The sequence below is a fragment of the Lutra lutra genome, chromosome 2 (genome assembly GCF_902655055.1).
Source record: "Lutra lutra chromosome 2, mLutLut1.2, whole genome shotgun sequence".
Taxonomy (NCBI): domain Eukaryota; kingdom Metazoa; phylum Chordata; class Mammalia; order Carnivora; family Mustelidae; genus Lutra; species Lutra lutra.
In genome coordinates this window covers 191,707,903-191,729,922 of record NC_062279.1, presented here as the reverse complement: position 1 = coordinate 191,729,922, position 22,020 = coordinate 191,707,903, and the positions used below count along the sequence as shown (strand labels likewise).

At 35.1% G+C, this 22,020-nt stretch overlaps 1 protein-coding gene across 14 annotated transcripts in view; it reads right to left on the bottom strand.

The window, feature by feature from the left end:
• The window catches only part of ADGRL3 (adhesion G protein-coupled receptor L3), an 846,536-nt gene that overhangs the window by 658,128 nt on the left and 166,388 nt on the right, over nt 1-22,020 (bottom strand). For all 14 annotated transcript variants that reach the window (XM_047719410.1, XM_047719413.1, XM_047719415.1 and 11 more), the window contains exon 2: nt 13,186-13,254. The gene's annotated coding sequence lies outside the window, so the exon portion shown is untranslated. The remainder of the gene's footprint in view (nt 1-13,185; nt 13,255-22,020) is intronic.

Below are 22,020 nucleotides of genomic sequence, written 5' to 3'. Positions count from 1 at the left end.
ACATTAATTTATTAATGGGAAAATATGGGGGGTTATAGTAGATTTATATAAGTTCATTATACGTTAATATAACAACAATAAAGGTTTCCCTCTTAGATGAGTGATTTGCATGTGACAGGAAAGCCAGTGACTGGGAAAGCCCAAAGTGTGCTGGTGACTCTTGGTATTTACCCAACTACATGTTGTCAGAGATCAAAGTGCTTCAAATGATAAAATACTCAAAAAACTCAATTCAAATCCGTCAAGTCGGCAATAATTTTCCAATGTAAGTCAAAATAGGAATCTCTCCTTCCAGAGTAACATAACAAATGTGTCAGTGTGACCTGATATATTTGTATTCCCATAAAAGCTTTAACATACTAAATTTTGGTTGATATAGGACATTATCAAGGATAGTAAATTAAAATCTTTAATATCATTAATGACAGAAATAGGCCAACATTAAAATTGTATTTGTATTCTAAATATATTAAACATGAAGAGACATAAATGACATTATAAATAAACATGAAAAATCTAATGTTATTTTATTAATTTTAAACCTTGTTAAAATTTCACTTTCTGCTACAGCTAAAGTTAAAAGAATTTTGTTACCGGATATCATATATGTACAGGAAATGTGTCAAGTATTTGGGTGAAAAAGCACTATGTAGATAAAACTTGACAAATAAGCCTTTTCCCTTTTCAGCTAAACAGGCTATAATAAATGCAATTTGAATTACGTATCTCAATTCAGATGTGGTCTTCAATCTATGGTGAAGAATTTGGTGGAGACTCCATTAGTTCATTATCCCTTGTTTGTATATTAACATAAGCAAAGTGTGTGCTCTCAGAAAATGGAATAAAAAATCCTATTATGGTTATTCTTCCTAAACAGTTGAATTATTCTCCTACATATCAATATGTTCCAAATTTTATTCAGTATTAAATTTTTGCTTTGTATTCTAACTAAAGTCCACACCAGTCAAAACAGCTTCAGGTTTTTACCATTCTTTATCTATTTCAAATGGGTTGTATTGATACTTTTTAAACCAAAACGTTAATGTGTCGTGGTATTTTGCTAAATGGATTTAACAACCTGTTGTAATCTTCATATTTTTTTCTACTTTTTGTATATAATTAGCCTAAAAGTATGTTTCACCTGTGGCCAAGAAATAGTCCAGTACAGCAGAGCAAACTTACCAGAAATGATCTGTACAGCCTTTTGATCAAGGATAAATTTTCAGAAGTTTTATCTCAAGCAAAGGTTTTATTTTTTTTTTTTTAAGATTTTATTTATTTATTTGACAGAGAGAAATCACAAGTAGGTAGAGAGGCAGGCAGAGAGAGAGGAGGAAGCAGGCTCCCGGCTGAGCAGAAAGCCCGATGTGGGGCTTGAACCCAGGACCCGGGATCATGACCTGAGCCAAAGGCAGCGGCTTAACCCACTGAGCCACCCAGGTGCCCCTCAAGCAAAGGTTTTAAAATACACTTCCTCTGCTCTTTTATTATTAGCAATTCTTTTCAAAGGCAGTAGCAGAGAGAATTACTGCTACAGTATTTACTAATAAATCTATAGTGATAAGAAGCATTATTTTCTTTGGATATTTATATAAGCTGAGAATAAATGTCAAACTCTCATTTTCAAATATTTGTCACTAGATTATCCATAAGCAGATAACTGAAAAATATTGCTAATTTATTGCATTTAATCAGGAATGAAATTAAATTGAAATGAAAAAGAAATCTATTGGGGCTCCTAGGTGGCTCAGTGGGTTAAAGCCTCTGCCTTCGGCTCGGGTCGTGGTCCCAGGGTCCTGGGATCGAGCCCCGCATCAGGCTCTCTGCTTGGCGGGGAGCCTGCTTCCCCCTCTCTCTCTGCCTGCCTCTCTGCCTACTTGTGATCTCTCTCTGTCAAGAAAATAAATAAAATCTTAAAAAAAAAAAGAAAGAAATCTATTAAAGCCTTTATGTGTGAAAGAGTTAATAACACCAACGATTTCTCTACTCATGGCTGAGAACTCTGTGACACAATATAACAAAAAGTGTTTGTCTACAAAATTCAGTTTCTTCAAATTTACAATGGAGAGTTTATATGATTATGCATGCATCACCACCAAGTTTTATAAAAATCTAGCCATTCACAATTTTTGGCAACAAAGCCAGCAAACAACTGCTTGCTTCCATTACACTTGTAAGAGGCAATTTAAGAAGTTACTCCCCAGGAATTAAATTTTGTGGATAAACACTTTTAGCTAATTGCATTATTGTCCTCAGAACATTGAAGACAGCACTAAGCCAAACCAAGAAATCCAATTTATTTGTTTCTTTTTTTTTTTTCTTTAAGCAATTAAATTCTCTCCCACTAACACATTTTAGGACTCAAGAAAAAAATGTATATACTATATATTACATGAATTGGAAAGATACAAAAGAAAGTTTTATTTAAGTATAAAATGTATGTTTTAAAGAAGGAAAAAAATGTGGTCCCCCTAGGCTGAATAAATATATATGTATATATTTCAAAAGTTTATATGAAAGTGCAGTGAAGAGAGCTCATCATTTGAACTTTCATCAGTGCTGAGACCTCCACTCTTTGCCAACAGTTTACAGAATACCGTAACTATCAGTTGTAGCCTCCATGCAATGTTTTTTTTTATCTGATTGTTTTACTTCACCTTTAAAGCATCTCCCACACTTTCAAAACCTATTGCTCTTTAAAACAACAGTATCCCAATAATACTTTACAATTAGGTCTCTACAAAATACATAATACTGTAAAAAGGATCTCTTCCTATATCCTTCGATTTCCTCACAAGTATCTTTACCTAATATTCTATTACTCTGGAAAATTGTAATTCTCCCAAACAGAAGATTCCTCAGTGTCTAATGAGTACTCTGGCATTGTCATGCCCATTCTCTTAGAATGCCCATCCTCTGTTTTTCAGTAATAAAATCCTCTCATATGCAACCAGTTCTGCAAAGCTTTCCCAAGGCATTTTATTCAGAATTACTTCCTCTTCTCATGCTTTACTATAGTACTTAGCATATCGTGATATAGCTAGTTGTACACGTTTCTGTATCCCCAGCTAGACTTCTGATTTTCTTTAGGTTAGGACAGCATTATCACTCAAGAACACAACAGAGTCTTATACATGCCAGATACTAATATAATACATACTGACTTTAAAAAGAAAATAAAATTAATGTGTTTTAATCTTCATTCTTCTTAAAGATTTATGACATTCCTTAGCCTTGGAAATATGTTACCTCATTAAGTAGTAGTTATTCTGCACTAAGCATATGCAACCAAGGATGGCATTTTTAATATCAGTCTCCCCTTCTTTTGAGTATTTAAGCTTTATTTCAGAAAATACATATTTACTGAAAACTGAGAATTTATTATGAAACTTATGTTTCATAATTAAGTGAGGCAATAATGAAATTTCTATTGACTTTTTTTTAGAAATTCGAAAAAAATTTCAAACGTAATTCTCAACATGGTCATGTAATTCTAAAAAATGAGAATATGAATTACATTTACTTATATTTACCTATATAAAACAAAATCCAGAATTTTTCAAATTATTAAAATTTTGAAAAACAGGAAGATTATATTCCATAATATTCAAGCTTTCTGGAACACTTACTGGAATTTTTTCAAAACACCAAATCTAGGGGCACCTGGGTGTCTCAATCAGTTAAACAACTGCTTTCGGCTCAGTATCCTGGGATCTCAGGATCCTGGGATCAAGCTCTGTGTCCAGCTCCCCACTCAGCTTGGAATCTGATTCTCCCTCTCCCTCTGCCTCTCCCCCTGCTCATGCTCTCTCTCTATCTCTCTCTCTCAAATAAATAAATAAAATCTTTAAACACAAACATACACACATATACCGTAACTGTTTTTTTAATTGCACATACTTTTTAAAGTTTTTAAAAATGTATTGTACTTATCCTTGCCTCCTGAGAAATTATATTAAACATACACACAAACTTTTTCTTCTCAATGATCCAAGAGCATCACAGAATTGCAGCATCCTATTTTTTTAAAGCAAGAAGGTCCTTTATGGATAATCCAGTGCTGCCCTCACTAATTGGACAAATGAGAATACTACAATCCAGAGAGATTATATGACGTTCCCTGGGTCTCACAGCAAGTTAATGGCAAGACCGGGCCTAGAATAAAGGTAACCTGATCCAGAGATCTTCCTAATAGGAACCACATTTGTAAAATGTATATAATTCAAAGGCTCTAGATACATACAGAAACTATGATCTGGCATATACTAATCCAGACTGCTATATTTACTAAAATTTTTATAAATGACTTTTAGTGGTTATGTGGTCCCTACCCTTAATATATAATGTCAAAAATCATAGTTAGTTTTTAGTATTTCTATTCTTGTATAATTTGGTACTACTAATCTGCTGGGTCTTCAATGCCAGATGACTGAATTTGTTATTACTTACTATAAACTATTTTCTCATGAGGCTCATTTCTTTTTTTTTTTTTTAATGATTTTATTTATTTATTTGAAAGAGAGAGAGAGAGAGAGGTCACAAGTAGGTAGAGAGGCAGGCAGAGAGAAAGGGGGAAGCAGGCTCACTGCTGAGCAGAGAGCCCAACACGGGACTCGAACCCAGGAAGCCGAGATCATGACCTGAGCCGAAGGCAGAGGCTCAACCCACTGAGCAACCCAGGCGCTCCAAGGGTCATTTCTATGTAAAAAGCACATAAGCTTTAGTTAGAATAAAACAGCTGAATATTGCATCCAGTGCAGAAACAGTTAAGCTTTAGTTTTTTTTGTGGTTAGTTGCTTTAGGGTAATTTACTAAAGAAAAAAAGACCCACTCCTAAAGAAAAGTGAAAAATATCACAGAAAGAAAAGTCTTAAAAGCAGCATTTTCCACTTAGATGATATAATTTTCCCTACGTAAATTCAGACCAGCAAAAACAGGTCCTGACATAGACTAGTATTAAAAAATTAATAACTTAGCACTTGAAGAAGACAGATTTCTGCACAACATCAATTTAAGTAATAACGGTAGCACTTAAAATAGAAATAAGACAGAAACAGGAACAAATTCCAGTACGACAAAATAAAACACAGGAATAATTTTAAAATCATGTGTATGCACTTAACCAGGTGACCCAGCAATCCAACTCTTAGGTACTTACCTCAGAGAAACAAAAATTTCTGTACACACATACACATACAACTTATGAATGTTTATAGTAGCATTATTTTCATCAAAAACTAGAATCAATCCAAATGTGGATAAATATAACTGTGAGACATCCATACAGCAGAATACTGCCCAGCCATAAAGAAGAAATAAATTATTGATACACTCAAAAAACAAGGATGAATCTCAAAGACATTATGAAAAGTGAAGAAGTCAGTCTTAAAAGACTACTCACTGTATGACTCATTTACATAACATTCTAAAAAAGCTAAAAATATGGACTGAAGTATTACGGAATAAAGAACAGATTAGCAGTTGCTAGGAGTTACGGACAGAAGCAGGGAACGACTACAAAGGGAGAGCACAAGAAAATTTTGAGGTTATAAAACTATTTTGTACCCGACTTATAGTGATGAAAACACAATTCTATACAAGTCTTAACTCTCAAAGAATTGCACACAAAATACAAAACAAACAAAAACCTATAAGCATAGATGGCTAGAAAAATATACGGGGAGATAAACAGTAGAAATGGTTGCAAATGTATATACAGTCATTAAAATTCCTCAAACACTTGCAATGGCTAATATTAAATATATGTACTCAGTAAAAAGTTTTAAATGCATATGCCTAATTTAAAAAGTCACGAACAAATCATTCTCCGGAAAGAAAAAAAAGGAAATAGCCAATAATGAGATTTTTTTTAGCTTTTAGCCATGGCACAAAATCCCAATCTATAAATATTTATAGCGTAGAGCTAATTTCTCTCTTTCAATACAGCATCCCTGATTCGGGCAGAAATGAGCGATCTTTTTTTGAACCACCATACTATTTTTTTCACCACCATGTATTAAAGGCAGCAGTGAACAGATTTAAATGAAAATCTGGTAAAGTACAAGGATCAGGACACAAGATTCTATCCAGGCCACTCCTAATTCAGGGTTTATTCATAAAAAATAAGAAATAACAGAACATAAGCATGAACACCACAACATTCTTAGAGATCTGACTGGACTAGTACTTTTCACATATCAATGGTATTCGAGGTTAACTACAGAAGTAAAAAAGCTGTATATTCATCCATGCCGTTCATTCTCACCTCGTCTTTTTGTTTTATCTTGAAACCCCAAATTAAAGAACATGTTCACGTATTTTCAAGATGAAAAAACTGAAGAGCTCGGTTTCCAAAATGATGGTGGTCACTACCCTGTGCCACAGCAGGAAAAGGAAAGGTATTTGAAAAAGGCAGAGACTACCAAAAAAGGACAGGAAATGAAGAATGAACTTGTTTTTTTCTGATCACCAGTCTCTCGTATCACACAATTTATGTATAATTATTTTAAATGCTCAAAGTTTGAAAATTTTGTTTGTATTACTTTTTCTTTAATTTAAGGTATTCAGCACTGTCCTGAAATGTAAATGTTTTAGGTTTATGTTGATGGGTGAGGCAAGTGATAACATGTTACTTTATACAGAAATTGAAATGTGTAACAATAATCAAAGAAAAATAATTTTTAATTCATAATTATTTTTCTGCCTTACATAGGTTTTAATTTCCTAAATGGCAAGCTTTTATCAGACATTTAAAATACAACATTTATGGGGTGCCTGGGTGGCTCAGTGGGATAAGCCTCAGCCTTTGGCTCAGGTCATGATCCCAGGGTCCCGGGACCGAGCCCCGCATCAGGATCTCTGTTCAGCGGGGAGACTGCTTTCCCCCCTCTCTCTGCCTCTCTGCCTACTTGTGATCTCTCTCTCTGTCAAATAAATAAATAAAATCTTAAAAAAAAATAAAGTACAACATTTAAAAATGATTAAAGGAAGAAGATCAGGACACAAGTAAACTGACAGCTCATAAAAGTAGAAGTCGAAAGTAAATTTTAACAAAACATATCAAAAACCTTTTAAAAAAGGAATAAACTAGTACTTAGTAATTCTACTACTAAAAATCTATTCGAGGGAATAATCACATATACAAAAAATGTATAAAAATATGTATCTCAGTAGAATTTATGATAGACAAAATGTAGTAAGATGACAGTAAAAAGGTAGTTAAATACGTTTTTATCCTCATATACGTGTATATCTATATGTTTATTTAAAAGATAACTATGAATATACACTAAAATGCTGACCTTGGTTTCCCCTGGGTATGGGACTATGGGTAATATTAATATTCTCTCTTTGCAAAACTTTCTAAATTTTCTATAATGAGTACGCATCACTTTTACAATATAAAATCTAATTAACATTTTTAAATTATTAAAATTTGAATACTTTTAAGATATAAAAATTTTAACAAAAATGTTTAGTGAATAAAGCTATGTTTACCAAAAATATGAATCCTAACATATTAAGTTACCAGTTATAACTCATTTAGCCTTTGTAAAACTATTAAAAAAGGTTTGGAGCCCCTGGGTGGTTCAGTCAATTAAGCCTGTGCCTTTGGCTCAGGTCATGATCCCAGAGTCCTGGGATCAAGCCCCACATCTGCCCCTCACCCCGCCCATGCTCACTCTCTCTCTCTCACTCTCACTCTCAAATAAATAAAAATTTTTTTTAAAGTTTTTATTTTTTTTTTTGGTGAAAAAATACTACCTATTTTTTTGTATATACTCCATTTTGTGTTTACTGCTTCATGGCCCATTCTGTAGTTTAAGTAGTGGCTGACAACTTTCGCTTTGCTCAACTGACTGGCAGCTATCATTTGAATGCCAGACTTATCTTTATGCAAATTTCCAAAGGTCACCATTTATGCATGTAAATTCTGAAGGGCACTAACTCTACAGCTGACAGATTCTGACAGCCACTATATCTCCAAGAATGGAATAAGCAGGGATGACTGTCTGAATAATTAATGTGCTTTTACTCTGCCCATGGCCAGTTTTTACATCCTACACTTTCTGACTGGTTTTGAAATTAATTAGAAAATTTAATTTCATAGCAAACCAAAACTTTCTTTCTAATTTCTATAAACAAATGGAAAAATGAGACAATTATTGACCCTCGGTTCAAGGTGTTACATGAGTAGCAATCACTCTTATCTACAGATAAAAATTAATATCTAGCTATGAATGTTATTCCTATTAAAAAAAAACCATTAATTATTATTATTGTTTAAAAAACACACAAAGAAAGAACACTGCTGTGTAAAGCTTAGTAAACGGTGCCACCAGCCACTGGGTTGTCACTTCCAACCTGAGTCTCATCCCACTGAGACTTGAACCCTCACTACCAAAATGAAGTCACTAAGACCTGTCAATTTACCTTCTAAATAGTCTCAAAGGTATTACTAACCACTCAGTCCCCAGGATTGCTGCCTTAAACCAAGTCTTCATCACCTGACCTAAGCTATTGCAAATATTTCCCAGATAATCCTCATGCCTGTAGCTGTGGGTACCCACATTGTCTCTCCACCTTTCTAATACCCAAACCTTTCTAATATCAAGGTCTGTTGTCCAATATAAAGACACTTAAAAATAGAAACTAAAAGGATGTTATAAAGAGAAAATATTTAGAATCTATTTACTAATGAGAAGAGACAATGAACAAAATTGTGTGTACTATGATAATATTTCCGGAGAAAAATAAAGCAGGAGGGGCATGCAGAGGGGTACCCTCAGGCAATTTCAATTTTAAATAGGATGTTGAGGGAAGGCTGCCATGAGAAGAGGATATTTAAAGCCTAGGAACTAAGCATGGGGAGAATAGTGATTGGGTGAGGAACCAATACGTTTAAGGATCCCAAGTAGAATGACCCAGCATGTTCAGCAAATGGCAATGAAGTCAGATAGCTGGAGTGCAGAGGACACTGAAACTGGAACAGGGTTCTCAGCGCTCTGCATAAAATGATGCAGTGAGGAAAAGTGAAGGCTGTTGTAGTTCCTTAGGCAAGAGGGGATTGTAACCTGGACCCAGGTAACAGACAAGAAGGTGTTCGTAAGTAGTCAGATGGTATATGCTGATGGATGTGCGATGTGTACAAAAGAAAATTCAAGATTCACTCCAAGGATTATGTCCAAGGAATTGGAAGAATGAAGCTATTAAGCAAAAGTTTTCTGAAAGTGATGCTTCTTTTTTTTGAAGATTTTATTCATTTATTTGACAGACAGATCACACCTAGGCAGAGAGCCAGGCAGAGAGAAAGGGAGAAGCAGGCTCCCCGCTGAGCAGAGAGCCTGATGTGGGGCTTGATCCCAGGACCCTGGGATCATGACCTGAGCTGAAGGCAGAAGCTTTAACCCACTGAGCCACCCAGGTGCCCCTGAAAATGATGCTTCTGAAAAGTTGTATTATTACATATTACTTTATTTATTTTTAATTATTTTGAAAACTTTGATTTGACATTTTGTGGTGAAATCCTTTCAAAGAGGTGCACCTGGGTGGCTCAGTCAGTTAAGCATCCAACTCTTGATTACAACTCAGGTCATGATCTCAGGGTGGTGAGATCGAGCCCTACATGGGGCACCGTGCTCAGCATGGAGTCTGCTTGAGATTTTCTCCTTTTCCCCTCTACCCCTCCCTCAGCTTGTGCATTCTCTTTCTCTCTCTGTGTCAAATAAATAAGTAAATAAATTTTTATTGGACAGATAAAATATTTTTTATTGGATGAATATTTCAATGGATAAAAATCCATTCAGAGGTCATTTACTATGGAAACTATATTTTATCCAGTACATCCTTCCTTTGAGGTTCAAAAAATTACAGTTTATTTTACAAGCACTTAGTATTTGTGTTTAGATATACCTAGCTCTATTTCAAATGATATACAGTATATTCTGTTATTAACCCCATATTAAAAATAAGGAAATTGAAGTCCAGAGAGGATAAGCAACACCTCCAAGGTCATATATAGTGTGTGTCTCTAAAACTTATTCCTTTGCTCTGCTTTCTCTCAGGACTGGTTTTTTATTTCATTACTAAAATAGAATGAAGCTAGAGATTCTTCCAGCTGTAATGGTAGGAAGTAGAAACTACAGAAGGGCACAGAGAAATTTCAGGGTGACAGATATATTCTCTATCTTGACTTCGGTGGTCCTTACACAGCCTTATGTGTTTGTCAAGACAGAACTGTACATTTAAAAGAGTGATTTTACTATATATGAATTATTCATTAATAATCTTGATTTAATGGGGCACCTGGGTGGCTCCGTTGGTTGAACCACTGCCTTCGGCTCAGGTCATGATCCCGGAGCCCCAGGATAGAGTCCTACGTCAGGCTCCCGGCTCCATGGGGAGTCTGCTTCTCCCTCTGACCTTCTCCCCTCTCATGCTCTCTCTTTCTCTCTCTCAAATAAATAAATAAATATTTTTAAAAAATCTTGATTTAAGAAAATCTAGCAAATATAAATTGACATAAAGTGATCAAAAATTGATATTGAAATACAAAAACTTCGAAGTGAATCTTTCAGGGGTACCTGGGTGGCTCAGTTGGTTAAGCATCTGCCTTTAGCTCAGGTCATTAACCCAGTGTCCTGGGATCCAGCCCCACATCAGGCTCCCTGCTGAGAATGGAGTCTGTTTCTCCCTTTCCCACTCCCCCCACTTGTGCTCTCTCTGTCAAATAAATAAATAAAATCTTAAAAAAAAAAAGTAAAACATTTAGTTGCCATATATTCTACCACCAGTAGATATCCAAGAGAAATGAATATATATGCTTACTTAAAACTTGTATACAAATGTTCATAGCAGCCATTATTCATAATAGACAAAAAGCATTAAAAAAAAAAACCCCGACTTCCATCAATTAATAAATGGATAAACAAAACATGGTATGTCCATCTAACAGAATATTATTCAGGCACAAAAAGAAATTACGTTCTGATTTACAGAACAAGGGTAAAACTTGACAACATTATGAAGAGGGTAGGTACAAAAGGCCACATATTGTATGATTCCATTTTTTATTGTAAATCCATAGAAGCTGAAAGTATATTAGCTGTAGCCAGAGAATAGGGCAAAGAGGCCAAATAGAGTAACTGCTCATGGGTACAATCTAGATTAAAATATTCCAGATTAGACAGTATTGATAGTTATACGACTTTGTGAATATGCTAAAAAATACTTAATTGTATAATGTTTAAAGTTGAATTAATGGTATATAAATTATATCACAATTAAAAAACAATGAAACAAACACTGTTAATCATTTAACACTATAAATCCACCCATGAATCCTCTAGAAACTTCATAGTTGGGTGCCCGTAGCAGTTGTTATGTTAATTATAAGGTCTTAGTTCTTTCTTATAGTTTGCAATGAAAATGAGCATCAAGGAAAGATTCTGAAATGTTCTTTTCACAACCCTATAAATACCCTGAAGCACTCTGGAGATGTCTTGGCTGGAAAATTAAGCTCTAGTCCGGCAAACATGATACTTACATTGGCGGCTCCAAACCTACTTTTCCAGACTCATCTCCTAACACTGTCTCACTGCATGAGTAAGCCTTTAGCAAATTAGAAATATCAGTCTTTCAGATGAAACGTGGGGGATTAAAGGGTAGGAGAAGAGTAAATGAAACAAGATGGGATTGGGAGGGAGACAAACCATAAGTGACTCTTAATCTCACAAAACAAACTGAGGGTTGATGGGGGGAGGCGGGGGTTGGGAGAGGGGGTGGGATTATGGACATTGGGGAGGGTATGTGCTATGGTGAGTGCTGTGAAGTGTGTAAACCTGGCGATTCACAGACCTGTATCCCTGGGGATAAAAATATATGTTTATAAAAAATAAAATTAAAAAAAAAAAGAAATATCAGTCTTTCGATGGCCATTCCTTGTTCCTTTGTGTACTCTTTCATAAGCTCTTCTGTTGGCTTGGAATGCATGACCTCACCTCAACAACCCCTCAGTGAATTTCATAACTTCTATGAAGATTTCAAGAGCCTCCAACTAAAGTGATTTGCTCCCACTTTTGTTTCCTTAATAGTTTGCCAGTAACTCTTATAAAATGTATATAGAAATTTCTATAGAGTTTCAGATCTTTCCTACCAGAATTTAACTTCTCCAGAGTAAGCATACATAAGAATGCACAGCTGAATTTTTTGAAAAAGATTATTGAATCAGCCTTTTGTTAAATTTGTTAATTTAACTAATTTGTATCACTAAGTACCAAAAACCCATTTCATATTCAACACTGTAAAAGAATATCTACAAAGTTTATATGTTCATATATAGATATATTAGTAAACACAAAGTAGATTCAATCATATCTGCTGTGGGAAATAGGAAATAATGCTTGCCCATGTAAATGAATGTGCTGAAGAAAGCGGTGGCAAAGAAATTAAGGCAAAAATATCTAAAAGAAGAATATCAACTGGAAATTTTAGTGCCTACAAAGGTGAGTGCAATATTTTATAGTCTTTTTATATTCTTAAATCACTCGGTACTGTTCGAGTAAAAGGTACAGAATCTTTGAAAATAGACTTATAATAATTTATAATAAATACCATTATATAAACAACTCAAAATCAATGAACATGATTTAATGTGGATAAGAAAACTGGTATTTCTGCTTTTAAGCTGTATATTTATAATAATTTGTATCCTAGATAGTACTAGATACTATAATAATTTGTATTCTAGATAGTACAAAGTCACTTTACAGAAATTAACATGGTAACTTCAAGAATAAAGGAATAAAGGCCTACATGCCTTCAAATGATTTGCAGAAAAAGATACAAATAATTTGTTATTAATATATGTAATATAAATTATTTTTCATAACACATTTATTGTTCATCTAGCTAAAGTATACCTCCTTAAGTGGAATTTTGTATATTTTTTAGAAAATAAAATTGATAATTCTTGGAGACAAATAAATCTAAATATGTAAATTTATTTGTCCCAAGAAATGTCAAATTTGTTTTCCCCAAAATATACAAAATTCCATTTAAGTAACTCATTAAATAATTTTCAATATGATCCTCATAAAAACATACATTAACTTCAATGAAAACATATTAAATACACTTTGAAATTACTAACAATTATGATTGGCAAAAATTATCTTAAAAAGTTACCTTAATTTGCTCTTCAGTTGCTAAAAGTCCATGATCTTTTCCTCTGATTTACTGAACATTTAAACATTTCTGTAAAAAAAAAATACATCAGATGATGAGAAAAAATAATACTTTATGGTTATACTTTTAGGACTATTTGCATATACTTAACGTATGTTTTATTATTGGTCAAGTGCCTTTTTTCTCACAATGCTTGAGGTATAGCAGCAGAACCATGGTATAAAAAATGAAATTCTATTTACTTCAGAAACATTTTCTTCAACTATCTAATTTACTGTATCATTTACTGAAAATAATTAATGAATTTGGTAGGTGTGGGAATTTAAATAATTTCCTAGTTTAAAAAAGATTCAAGGGACACCTGGGTGGTTCATCCAGTTAAGCAACAGACACTTAATTTCAGTTCAAGTCATGATCTCAGGTCCTGGGATCGGGCCCCAGGGCAGGCTCCGTCTCAGTGGAGACTGCTTGAGACTGTCTCCCTCTCTCTCTGCTATTCCCGCTCATGCTCTCTCATATAAATAAATCTTAAAAAAAAAGAAAAAAAGAAAAGAAAAGGTAAGTGTCTACTGCAAGAAACCAGAGAATTTCTTAGAACTCATAGAACTTATTTTTTTTTTAAGATTTTATTTATTTCTCTGAGAGAGAGAGAGTGAGAGAGAGCATGAGAGAGGAAAAGGTGAGAGGGAGAAGACGACTCCTGGTGGAGCTGGGAGCCCGATGTGGGACCCCATCCAGGACTCCGGGATCATGACCCAAGCCAAAAGCAGTCGCTCGACCAACTGAGCCACCCAGGCACCCTCATAGAACTTATTTTTACAACTTACATCTTCCTTTATTTTTTTTTAAATATTTATTTATTTATTTTGGAGAGAGAGTGAGGGAGAAAGAGAGCACGCACATGAGCAGCGGGGAGGGGCAGAGGGTGAGGGAGCGTATCCTCAAGCAGACTCTTCGCTGAGGGTGAGGCCGGCCTCCTGACTCGGGGCTCAATCCCAGAACCCTGAGATCATGCTCTGGGCCAAAACCAAGAGTCCAACACTCAATGGACTCTGCCACCCAGGCGCCCCCACAACAGATACTTCTAGAAAGATCCTGGGATGTCTTTAATCTACTTTTACCATCAGAACTGCTGTGGGAAAAAAAAAAATTGAGGAACACCTTAATATATATCTTGCCACTTGATCCTATATACAAATACGTGCTTTGTGAACTCATGTGCATAGAGGCCATGATTACAATAATTTAAACAAATTCAGATAATAGGAAAAAATAATAGGAAGGAATAAACAAAAAAGAGTTTACTTAAGGTATATTTACAGGGGTGATATTAGTCTTCATTTCCTTTAAATTACCATATATTTTCTATTTCTTTTCTTATTAAATTAATATCGACATGACAGACATTTTACCAAAAAGGTAAATAAAACAAAACCAAAAAAAAAAAAAAAAAAAGAGTAATGTCCTTCAAAGAATTTTCTTTGGGATTTCAATGTCTTCTGTTGGGTCTGCACTTGTCATATGAAGTTTTGAACTTTGTAGTGTGTCCATTTAAGTGCTTTTTATGAGCATCGGCTTCATTAGTTAATTACTATGCTACTTAGCATTTATTATTAGTAGTAGTAAGCTATTAGCAAAAGGTAAAGTAATCATATATGTGCCAAAACAATGACTAAATCCAGTGTCTATTCTATAATCTTGTCCCCAAATGGATAAGGAATTAGATATATGCAAAACTGCATTAACATAAAATTAAAATTAAATTTGCCTTTAATAGAATCCCTATTGATTACCATCAGATATATATGAAAGCATTAGTATAAAAATATTCACTAATAAAAGCATTATATTTTGGGGACATGTGGGTGGCTCAGTGGGTTAATGCCTCTGCCTTCAGCTCAGGTCATGGTCTCAGGGTCCTGGGATTGAGCCCCACATCAGGCTCTCTGCTCCACACGGAGCCTGCTTCTTCCTCTTCTCTCTCTCTGCCTGCCTCTTTGCATACTTGTGATCTCTGTCAAATAAATAAATAAAATCTTAAAAAAAAAAAGGCATTATATTTTGTTTGAGGATTTTAAACTATATTTTTCCCAGCGAGTAACCACCCATATTTGCCCCATTAGTGAGGTTTTGTACAGTAAGAGCAATCCATTCTATATTCGAATGGTATGCTTGACAACTTGAACAGGCAACTGAGAGCAAACTTTTAGGCAATTTCTTGGTTGTACACATAAGGTATTGTTTCCTTGTTTTTGAAGAACAAGCCCATTCGATCTTATGAATATTTTACTTGTCTGAACAATCACAGGTAATGATAGCACACGCTCTTCTAGAATTATCCTCACCCGGTAGATTTTGCTTCTCCCAATTAGGAAATAAATTCTGAAATCCAAGCATGATATAGTCCACAAAGTTCTCCCTAACAGCACCAAACTGACTCCACCACAGACAGAACCAATCCTAGATTCCCTGATCCCCTCCTACCCCTTGTATATTCTTCTATTTGGCTGAACCCGTACACTCTAATGTGAACTGCTTCAGAACAGGGACTGTGACTACTTCCATTGGTATTACCACTCCCTAAAGAACCAAGCACTTAACATGGCCTCAAAAATGCTGACTGGGTAAACAAAACATTTTCTTTTTAGTTTAAAAAAAAAATTGCAAAAAATTATTGGAAACTGTATTGGCATCACATAAATTGAGACGAGGAACAAAAATGCACCATTATATGTCTTTGACTTTGTTTGCATAACCATCTTTCTAGGTCCATTTTCTCTTTGTTCAGATCACAGAATCCCCAATTTACAATCTGGCTATTCAGTGTCTCAGTGATTTACCCAATTACTGCCCCTACAGGCACATCAGAGCTAGTAGACAACTCAGCAGAACAAGTTTACGCAGGGTCACAGCTTCCTAAGGGGAAGGAGACCAGGTCAGAGACAAATCACAGAAAAGGGGGGATGAACACATGGATAAAGAGAACTGAAAACCAAACAGAAGGGAAGAAAAGGTCATCATAAGTGATAAGCATCAAGTGATGCTCTTCTATCAGCATAAAGTGTTAGCCTGAATTTCTAGTCCAATTAGTAAACTTGCTCTAAAAGGGATTCTTTTTTTTTTTTTTAAAGATTTTATTTATGTGACAGACAGAAATCACAAGTAGGCAGAGAGGCAGGCAGAGAGAGAGAGGAGGAAGCAGGCTCCCTGCTGAGCAGAGAGCCCGATGCGGGGCTCGATCCCAGGACCCTGAGATCATGACCCGAGCCAAAGGCAGAGGCGTTAACCCACTGAGCCACGCAGGTGCCCCTCTAAAAGGGATTCTTAAAAGGAGCTACTAGAATAGTTACTTGAACAATTTGACCACTTCAAAGGAAGCACTAAGAATGGACAGAAAATTTAGTGTGTTTGTATCTTCATATTTTTAACACCATTCAAAAGTGACACAAAAAGAAATTCATTAGCAGTTATTGCAATTCCCTCTACAGTTTACAAATCAGATGGAAATACCTGATACTAGATTGCTTCAATTAAAAATTAAAAGCTAGGGCGCCTGGGTGGCTCAGTGGGTTAAGCCGCTGCCTTCGGCTCAGGTCATGATCTCAGGGTCCTGGGATCGAGTCCCACATCGGGCTCTCTGCTCAGCAGGGAGCCTGCTTCCCTCTCTCTCTCTCTGCCTGCCTCTCTGTCTACTTGTGATCTCTCTCTGTCAAATAAATAAATAAAATCTTAAAAAAAAAAAAATTAAAAGCTAAATTAATCCATCCTTTAGAAAAAACCTTGTAAATAAGCTGATATATAAGAGAGCAAAAATGGAAAATAAAATTATAAGATTTCATTGACCAACTTAAAAAGAAAGAATACATAATAAAGATAAATGTTCAAAACAAATCTTCTAATCACAAGATAGCAAGTTTAAAAAGTAAAGCAATAGGGGCACCTGGGTGACTCAGTGGGTTAAGCCTCTGCCTTCAGCTCAGGTCATGATCCCAGGGAGTTTATCTTTTACCTTGTGGTTGAGGGGTGAGAACAGAATGAAAGCAAAAGAAACTGACTATATTCTTCAGACACTTTTTGTATTATTTTTAAATTTTAAATACTTCATATTTTTAAACATTTTATATTCCTATTTAACCTTAATTTTTTTAAGGTTTTAAGGACTTTATATTCTCACTTTGCCTTTATAAAATTCCTCTGAGATTAGTATGAACGTTACCTTGTTTATCTTACAAATAAATATTCTGGAACATTGAGTGGCAAAGTCAGAATGTGAATACAAGTAATCCAAACTCAGTCTATACCCTCCAGCTTCTGAAACAGCATTATATTGGTGATCACTGTCTATATTTGAAAAGAGGATGTTTATTATGAAAAACATTATGCTTCTATAAATGAATTCTTTTGGAAATAATCATCTCAGAATTTCATATCTCTGATTACTATTTAAAGGTACCTTGGTATTCTAATATTTAAATGAGATTCCAGGAAATTAAAGTAAAAATTAATCTGGAATTACAATGTAAATATATTTTATTGTCTTGGTCTGTGAGGCATTAATTATATTTACGTTACATCTCCTACTGAACTTTCCAGTAAAGGTTCAAGAAGCAATGAAGAATTCATGTGTACAAACATACTTTAAAATGATCATTCTAAGGGCACCTGGGTAGCTGAGTCAGTTAAGTGTCTCCTTTCAGCTCAGGTCGTGATACCAGGAGTCTCGCACAGGGCCCCTTGCTCACCCAGGAGAACTGCTGCTCCCCCTACTTGTGTGTTGTCTCTGACAAATACATAAAAATCTTTAAAAAAAAATAAAAATAAAAATAAAATAAGAGGTGCCTGGGTTGCTCAGTGGTTAAGTGTCTGCCTTCAGCTCAGGTCATGATCCCAGAGTCCTGGGATCAAGCCCCACATTAGGCTCCCTGTTCAGCTGGAAGCCAAGTCTCCCTCTCTCACTCCCCCTGCTTGTGTTCCCTCTCTCACTGTGTCTATCTCTGTCAAATAAATAAATAAAAATCTTCTAGAAAAAATAAAACAAAATAAAGATCATTTCAGTGTCAGTTAAAAGATGTTTCTCAGCCTAAGATGACTGTTACGTTTTCTTAAAAGATAAGTGAAAACTGAGATATTTAAAAACTACAGTAAATTAGTGAACTATTTCTAAGGTAATACAAGTTTTTGGTCTATAAGAGTCCTTAAATCATTTTTAGAACTAAACAGTTAAATACTAGGTGCCACAATTTTATTACTGTAAAAAGAAGTATATAGACTTCGTCTATCATTTCCAATTACTTGGAAGTTAAATAAGAAAATATGAGTCAAAACACAGTAAGTAAACACAATAACTGCATTTATGACATTCCACCTCCATATCTTCAACTAGATCTTCCAATGCTGTCTCTTTAGTTATGATGTTCACATCCTTTTTCCAACCACCCACTCTCAGTTTCTCAATCCACCAGTTATCTTCAAATACCTTCTACCAATAACCATCAATAACCATCATCGTGGCTCAGTGGGTTAAAGCCTCTGCCTTCAGCTCAGGTCATGATCCCGGGGTCCTGGGATCAAGCCCCACATCGGGCTCTCTGCTCAGCAGGGAGCCTGCTTCCCTCTCTCTCTCTGCCTGCCTCTCTGTCTACTTGTGATCTCTCTCTGTCAAATAAATAAAAATAAAATCTTTAAAAAATAAATAAATAAATAACCATCATCATGTACCACCAACATTATTTTCTTAGTAGACTGTTCAAATTTGTGTTTCATCTCTATTTCCAATAATTGTACAGGTGAAAAGGTGCAACTGATAAAGATTATCAGTTATCAGGTGATGGCACTAAGACAAGATCTGAAGGCATTTTACACTTAGTCTGGCTTCCTGTCACTTCTGGTTGTCACCATTGGCCCTCACACTTGGAATACTGCAAGCTGTAGGAATAGCACCTTCTTATTCGTGTAGCACCATTTTATCCCTAATCCTGTCTACCTTGCAAACAGCTGCCAGAACAATCGGAGACTTCTTTTTCCCCATGATGATTTCTTTCTTTTTTTTTTTTAAAGATTTTATTTATTTATTTGACAGAGAGAGATCACAAGTAGGCAGACAGGAAGGCAGAAAGAAAGAAGGAAGCAGGCTCCCTGCTGAGCAGAGAGCCCAATGTGGGACTCGATCCCAGGACCCTGAGATCATGACCTGAACCGAAGGCAGAGGTTTAACCCACTGAGCCACCCAGGTGCCCTCCCCATGATGATTTCTGCTCATTAATCCACAAAACAGCATTTTTATGGGGTCTGGCTTTTCAAGATCCTCTATAGGATGAATACATTATTTCCTATTATGAACACTTTTTGACACTACTCCACCAGAAAGAATTTCCACATCAGCCATTCTAGGTTGTTGACTGGCTCCTGAGACAGATTATTCCAGATAGAGTGGCTTGTTAGTGCATCAAGAACAGTTCTGTGCAGTTCTCTACACTTATACGTTGAATATTATTCTAATATTATGCTAAGGTCTTATTCTCCAGTGAAATTAGCCTCAACACTTTAGGTAAAAACAGGTCTATAAACTTCTGGTGCATTTTAAATGAAGAGTACAAAGTTTAGTCCTCAATGTGCCACATTTCCCCATGTGATCACTTTCAGTCCCCAAGAATGTAAGCCATTGTATAAAAAAGGGTATCTCAGGTGCAATTTTATATCAATGTAAAACTGGACAAAATTGGCAATAACAACTGTTTCAGGACTATGAAAACTGACCAGTCATCCAATAAATTGTTTAAGCCAAAAAATTATTTCTGCCTGGAAATTCTACTATCTTTCCCCACAACCTCCAGCTAGACTCTTAGGTCATAATACAAACCTTAATGAATTTAAAAGAAGCAAAATCATAAAAGTAGATTATATGACCAAAACAGAATGAAATCTATTTTTTTTTAATCCCCACATATTGGAAATTAAAAAAAAAAAACCTTTATAAATATCTCATATATCAAAGATATCAGAAGATAAATTATTCAACTGAGGAAAACATAAGCAGAGCATATCATGATTTATGCAGCTAAAGCAGTGCTTAAAAGTAAATTTATAGCCTTAAACACTTAAGAAGAAAAGTAAGAAAAGAAGAGCAAACTAAGCAAAAAGAAGGGAAGAATGAAAGGAAAAAAATGTGTGACCAGAAAATCAGTTGTAAAATGAAAACATTCCCACTACTTATTCTGTTATTAAAAATCCCTTATCTTTTCTATCCCTTAGTATCTTTATCTTTAACATGATTATTAGAATAAATGAGTCATAACTCTCCTTCACTGAAAAATATAATTGGTATTCTTTGGACTAGCCTACAGATCTATAAATGATATTAAAAATATATACTACATAGACAACTCATAGTTTATTAACAGGGGGAAAAGACTGTAGATAATCCAAAACATAACATAATCTTGAAAACTTAATCAATATATTATACACAACATTTTCACTTACGAAAGACTGAACCTCTTACATTTTGTTTTGAAGAAGTCATAATTAATGGAAGATAGGGAAAAAATTATTATGGTGACAGTTTGCCTGCTTGCATACAGAGGAGAGCAGAAGATAGCATAGAATATATTGGACAGGACAGGATAAAGTAGGGTACGACAGGAAAGGAAAGCAAAGGGAAGGGGAAAAGAAGAACCCTTAACTAGTGTCTACTATATATCATCCACTGGGTAATATCAAGCATTAGAGCAATATATACAAAGACCTTGCCTTCATAGAGAAGAGTTTGTATTTACTAAAATCAAAATAAAAGATTAAGCCTTTTACTTATTTCCTTTCATTTGTAATTCAATTACACAGAGACTGTTTCTTCCTCACAGAAAGGAAAATGTCCTAATGAATCAGTTGATCACAAGTTCATGGCATACATAACCCTAAAACTCTCATCCCAGCAGATATGTGCTAAGGTTGTGCACCGGAATATTTCTTCTATGGATTTGTTTCTGCTATATGCCTTCAAGGTATAAACATCCTAAAAGGCAAAAACATTATTCTCTCCCAGGTATCCAAAACTAACACAAAACATTCATACCCACAAACACCTCTTTTTCTGAGTTTAGCCTAGGACTGAATCAACCAACACTTTAGCTTATTCTTGGGTAAGGACCATGCAACCTGCTGCTCTAACCCTAAGGACTCCTGGGTTTCCAGGAAAGTTTATTTCCTCAGCAATGTACCTTTTTTCTTTCTCTGCTTGAGAAACAGCTTTCAAGTTATCAATATAAAAAGCAATCGTTCAATTTAATCTGTGCATTTACCCCCTCAAAAGTGCCTATAATTACATATATTTGCATCCTAATTATAGTTTCCAAATTCTACAATAATAGAAGTTACCAAGCTACTTATAATAAAATATACCTATATTCTATACTTTTAAATAATCATTTATTGTTAGAACACACTGAAAACTACCCCATTACTTATATCTTGTTCTGTTTCATTTCATTTTCAAAATTTAAACAAGGAACTTTAAAAATGCTTAGAAACAGGGGCGCCTGGGTGGCTCAGTGGGTTAAGCCGCTGCCTTCGGCTCAGGTCATGATCTCAGGGTCCTGGGATCGAGTCCTGCATCGGGCTCTCTGCTCAGCAAGAAGCCTGCTTCCCTCTCTCTCTCTCTCTCTGCCTTCCTCTCCGTCTACTTGTGATCTCTCTCTGTCAAATAAATAAATGAAATCTTTAAAAAAAAAATGCTTAGAAACAGAAGTTCTGATATATGAAAAGATCTTTTTCTTTAAACATTATCCTCCCTTAATTATCAGATTTTTAGTTCACAAAAACATACTTTAACTTTACGGC